At 38.8% G+C, this 5,506-nt stretch overlaps 1 long non-coding RNA gene across 1 annotated transcript; it reads right to left on the minus strand.

Moving 5' to 3' along the window:
• Positions 1-267: 267 nt before the first annotated feature.
• LOC115427418 (uncharacterized) lies at positions 268-5,187 on the minus strand. The gene is made up of 3 exons (XR_003936490.1): positions 5,177-5,187; positions 2,497-2,502; positions 268-401 (listed from the first exon to the last, which is right to left on the minus strand). It is a non-coding gene; the product is annotated as an uncharacterized LOC115427418 (long non-coding RNA).
• Positions 5,188-5,506: the final 319 nt, after the last annotated feature.

Consider the following 5,506-nt stretch of genomic DNA (forward strand, 5'->3'; position numbering starts at 1 on the left):
TACAGCAGTAAACTGATTGTAATAACTTTAGATCAGAAGGCTCTGGAGACTGTCTGTGCAAAGTTTGAAGCCAATGGGGCTTAAACCCTAGTAGGAGTTCGAAAAAGAATGTTTTCAATATGTAGCGAATTAGAAAGTAAAATATGCAGCAGAAGTGGGCGTGGCCTATGTCAGAAGACTCATCCCTATCCAAGGAATACAAAGATGTTAAGTTTATGAATGTGTCATTTAAAATGTGGAAGCTGGAGGCAAAAACGCGTACATGGTGGAAATGGGCGTGGCTTAGCCCATGTGATTCAGTCCTATTCAGGGAATCTGAGGACATGAAGTTTTTGAATGTGCCACGTACGGTGTGGGAGTTATAGACCAAAACGCATTGTCCTTGATTATAGCGCCCCCTGCTGGTGGACATATGGGCATTTTTGCATCTGAGTTCCATGCAGGGGTCTGGACCAACCCCCCAAATGTCACCGCCCTACCATGTACACTTTAGGCTGCAGGAACAGGTTTATTAACAGAAAAATACAAATAAGAAAAAGAAAAATACAAATCTGTACAAAAACACTAGGGTTCCACAGCACCGCTGGAACTGTGGAACATGTATGCTGGCATATGCATTCCACAGCCCCTGCAGGCTCTGCCCCCTGACAATAATAATAATAATAATAATAATAATAATAATAATAATAATAATAATAATAATAATAATGATAATAATACAAATCCGTACAAAAACACTAGGGTTCCACAGCACTGCTGGAACTGTGGAACATGTATGCTGGCATATGCATTCCACAGCCCCTGCAGGCTCTGCCCCCTGACAATAATAATAATAATAATAATAATAATAATAATAATAATAATAATAATAATAATAATAATAATAATGATAATAATACAAATCCGTACAAAAACACTAGGGTTCCACAGCACCGCTGGAACTGTGGAACATGTATGCTGGCATATGCATTCCACAGCCCCTGCAGGCTCTGCCCCCTGACAATAATAATAATAATAATAATAATAATAATAATAATAATAATAATAATAATAATAATAATACAAATCCGTCCAAAAACACTAGGGTTCCACAGCACCGCTGGAACCGTGGAACATGTATGCTGGCATACGCGTCCCCCAGTCCCCGCAGGCTCTGGTCCTAATAGTAATGAGAGTTAATGCTGGAATATAAAACACAATAAATACATTCATATCCCAGTTTTATTGTCGGTCTTCTTGTTTAAGCTTTAGTAACATTTGAAGAACATTTATATTTTATACAGGAACCAACACAAAAAGTAAACGTATAGATTTACATGAAATAAAAGTCGAATTCTGCTTTAATCTTTCTTGTTTTTCAGGGTTGAAATAATCATACACATTTATTTCTCATTCTCTTGCCCTAACATAGAACAAGAAAATATAGGAAAATGTGCACAGCCTTAAAAGACACACACACACACACACACACACACAAACAGAAGTAAATGTGTTGTAAAGGTTAAAATCAGTATTTACTGTGACCTCTGACCCCATGATGAGAAGCAGCAGAAATAATTAAACCATGTGATGTGTTGAATTAAACAGAAAATGAATGCCATGACTCTCTTATTGTCTGAACAAAAGGGTTCCAGACATGTTCAATAGAAATGGAGGTCACAGGAAATAAACCACTGTAGTTTCTAGAAGCTGTTTTTATCTGAAACTGTGGTTTTTGCTGTTGTTCATCCTTCACATCTGTCCGACTGGATCTAAACACAGACAAATGCATATGAGTGGACTTTAGAACGTTCAGAAACCAACAAACACAACCAGGACTTTTCCACAGAACTGAAGATTAAACGTGTTGAATGGCTTTGACGCAAAACTGATAATAAAAATGTTAATAAAAAAGGTGGTGAACAAAGTGTTTAGTGTAATATGTATGTGTCACGATGTGTTATGAATAAAAAAACTTTGAAATGTAGTTTTTGTTCCTTTCATTTAATGTTATTTTCTCCAGAAAACCAGCGAACTATTGATGAAACGGAACTGAGGATGAAGAATTAGTTTCAATCCTGAAGCTGGAACAGGATGGTTTTACCAATTAATCATCTTTTGCAAATGTGTTTCTTAGGAGCCCATTTTCCCAGCATGCATCTGTAGACTCCACAATAGGTCATTTTTCTTTTTCTTGTGAATATATTTTGCTGCTGTCATAAAACTTTTCATTCACAATTTGAGTGAATCAGTCAGATCCTGTGGTGCACAACAGCAGATATGTGGGGTTTTGTTAAAGCTGCTACAAACACGTGGAGCCTCATCATTAGTTTCTACATCCAACATTTTCGTCCCTAATGACGTGACGCAGTTCTGGAATGGGGCTTATATTTAAACTAACTGGATCTGGAATGGGACACGTCTTCAGAAATAGCCCAGACTGGTATTTTCAGCGAAGCGGAGCGTGAAGCCAGTTCTGGGACGCCTCCTGACGTCTGGTGGAACCATGAGGATGACGTTGAACTGGTGTTAATGAGTGGCAGCTTTAACAGGAAGCAGCCGCTCCGCTTCAGTCTGGGGTGAACGTTCTGCACATTCACCTCCTGAAAGAACTGCAGCATTTCAACAGTTCAACTCAAACCGACCACTGTGCACATCACAAAACAGTCTGCACTGCCATCCAAACACAAGGCTTTCATCACACACAGCCAGATCCTAAAGGAAATGACAACAGTAAACACAGCTCATCAGCTTCCTGAAGAGGAGAAACAGGAAGTCTCACAGTTAAAGGTGCAGGAGACTTTCATCCACACCAGTTAAAGGTGCAGGACACTTTCATCCACACCAGTTAAAGGTGCAGGACACTTTCATCCACACCAGTTAAAGGTGCAGGAGACTTTCATCCACACCAGTTAAAGGTGCAGGACACTTTCATCCACACCAGTTAAAGGTGCAGGACACTTTCATCCACACCAGTTAAAGGTGCTATTAGTTCTGTTAGTTTAGTTTTAGTTGTAGTTTAATTGTAGTTTAGTTGTAGTTTAGTTTAGTTTTAGTTGTAGTTTAGTTGTAGTTTAGTTTTAGTTTAGTTGTAGTTCAGTTGCAGTTTAGTTGTAGTTCAGTTGTAGTTTAGTTGTAGTTCAGTTGTAGTTTAGTTGTAGTTTAGTTGTAGTTCAGTTGCAGTTTAGTTGTAGTTCAGTTTTAGTTTAGTTGTAGTTTAGTTTTAGTTCAGTTGTAGTTTAGTTGTAGTTCAGTTGTAGTTTAGTTGTAGTTTAGTTGTAGTTGAGTTGCAGTTTAGTTGTAGTTTAGTTTTAGTTCAGTTGTAGTTTAGTTGTAGTTCAGTTGTAGTTTAGTTGTAGTTTAGTTGTAGTTCAGTTGCAGTTTAGTTGTAGTTCAGTTGTAGTTTAGTTGTAGTTCAGTTGTAGTTTAGTTGTAGTTTAGTTGTAGTTCAGTTGTAGTTTAGTTGTAGTTTAGTTGTAGTTCAGTTGTAGTTTAGTTGTAGTTCAATTGTAGTTCAGTTGCAGTTCAATTGTAGTTCAGTTGTAGTTCAGTGGTAGTTTAGTTGTAGTTCAGTTGTAGTTTAGTTGTAGTTCAGTGGTAGTTCAGCTGTAGTTTAGTTGTAGTTCAGTTGTAGTTCAGTTGTAGTTTAGTTGTAGTTTAGTTGTAGTTCAGTTGTAGTTCAGTTGTAGTTCAGTGGTCTCTTTTCTCTTCTTCTCTGTGCTCCTATTCAAATCAATCCCAGACAGGACTCTGCTGCTTTAGTCTCCATGTTTCCAGGTAGAGTGGGGACCAGAAGACGACTGGAAACCACAAGTGAACACAAGTGACGGAGCAAAAAGTGTTGTATGGAGACAGCACAGAAAACTGAGAGAGACAAAGAAATCCATTGAACATCAATCTGACATTGACAAAGACCAAAACCAAGGGAATTTGATCCAGAATTTTTTTCCGTTTTAGTTAGTTTAGTAAACACACAATACAGTTTCAGTTAGTTATGTTTTTTTCTTTTAATTCTAGTTGTTTTTTCTTTCATTTCAGTTAAGGAAAATGTTGTTACAAGTTACTGGAAGCTGCTTTGTGCCTGTTCACACTTTCAGTTTCAGTGTGCAGTCAAACAACATGAAACGTGGTGACTGTTTGTCTCATATGAGGAATTTTCCCGGGTTTTTGATGAATATACTGTAATCAGCCACTGGGAGAACGCTGACAGTGCAGAATTTGGATCACATATAAAAAAAAACCCATATAGTTTAGTTTTGTTTATTTGGAATATGCAACAAAACAAAGTAATCTGGATATATGGACACTATACTGTAAAATGATCAAAATAAAGGTTAAAGAACGCGACCATTGAATCTGTAACTTACTGTGAACTCTACTGTGTGAAAGAAAGTGCTTTTAATAACACTGCAGCAAAGCAAATTATGTTAATTTAAGCACAAATGGAGTGTTTAATTACTCTGAAATGAATTAAAAAAGCAGCTGACAACAAAGAAAACCGAACTCAGAAGGAGAATCTTTGACCTCCAGGTGGAAGTGCAGAACAGTCCAACAGTTGCATCACGTCGGTGTGTTGCTGCCTGTGTTTTTGTGCGTTTCCCTTCAGGGGAAGCTCTAAAACGCTTCATCTGCACATGTGACCTGCTGGTCAATAGGTGGATCTGCAAAATGTCAATATGCTCATGTTTTTCCGCTCCGGTAAATTAAGTCAACATAAATGTGAGGAAAGGTTTCTGTGTGGGCCCTGGAGGCGAACGGCTGGTAACATCAGCCTTTTTATAGATCTGATAGATTATTAAAACCACCGTCCTCTGACCTCCTGAAACACACGTTCAATGTAAAAACGCTTTTGCCTTCGGACGTTTCAGTCCTCACACATCCCACTTGAAAAACAACGTCCACCTCCAGCCAAGGACGTCAGCTGATGTTAGAGCTCAGGGTGAAACAACACGAGTATGTGATCAGAAAACCATTGTGATGCTCAACACCACGCAGGTGTAACGTTGGAAAGCTGGAGCGTGGACTGGCCCTACATCAACGAAGAACGATGGATTTACATGAAGAATGCTGAGTTTGGGCCTGTGTCCATGGGCACATGCTTCTGCACTGAAACCACCCACAAGCTTATTTTCACTGGCATTTATTGTTGCTATGGTTACAAACACTGGCGCTTCGGCATTACTTTAGTATCCTTTACTACAGTCACAAAAAAAATGATTAGACCATCCAAAGTTATCATAAACTATGGTTATGCAGTCAGAGAACTCCTGTGTGTGTCATGTAGGGATGGGAAGGTAGGTAAGGTAAGGTAAGGTAAGGTAAGGTAAGGTAAGGTAAGGTAAGGTAAGGTAGGCTTCTTTTTGAGAACCGGTTCCCAGTAGCTCGATTCCTTAGAATCGTTTGCCTGCCTGTTTATCGATTCTGCTTATCGATTCCGCCTTCGTTGCATATGCGCGATGACGTCACATGTATGCTGCAGTGTTTTGGTCAGAATGAAGACAACATGGTGTTGAGGCAGAAACGGACT

Source organism: Sphaeramia orbicularis, chromosome 10 (assembly GCF_902148855.1).
Source record: "Sphaeramia orbicularis chromosome 10, fSphaOr1.1, whole genome shotgun sequence".
NCBI classification, from domain to species: Eukaryota; Metazoa; Chordata; class Actinopteri; order Kurtiformes; family Apogonidae; genus Sphaeramia; species Sphaeramia orbicularis.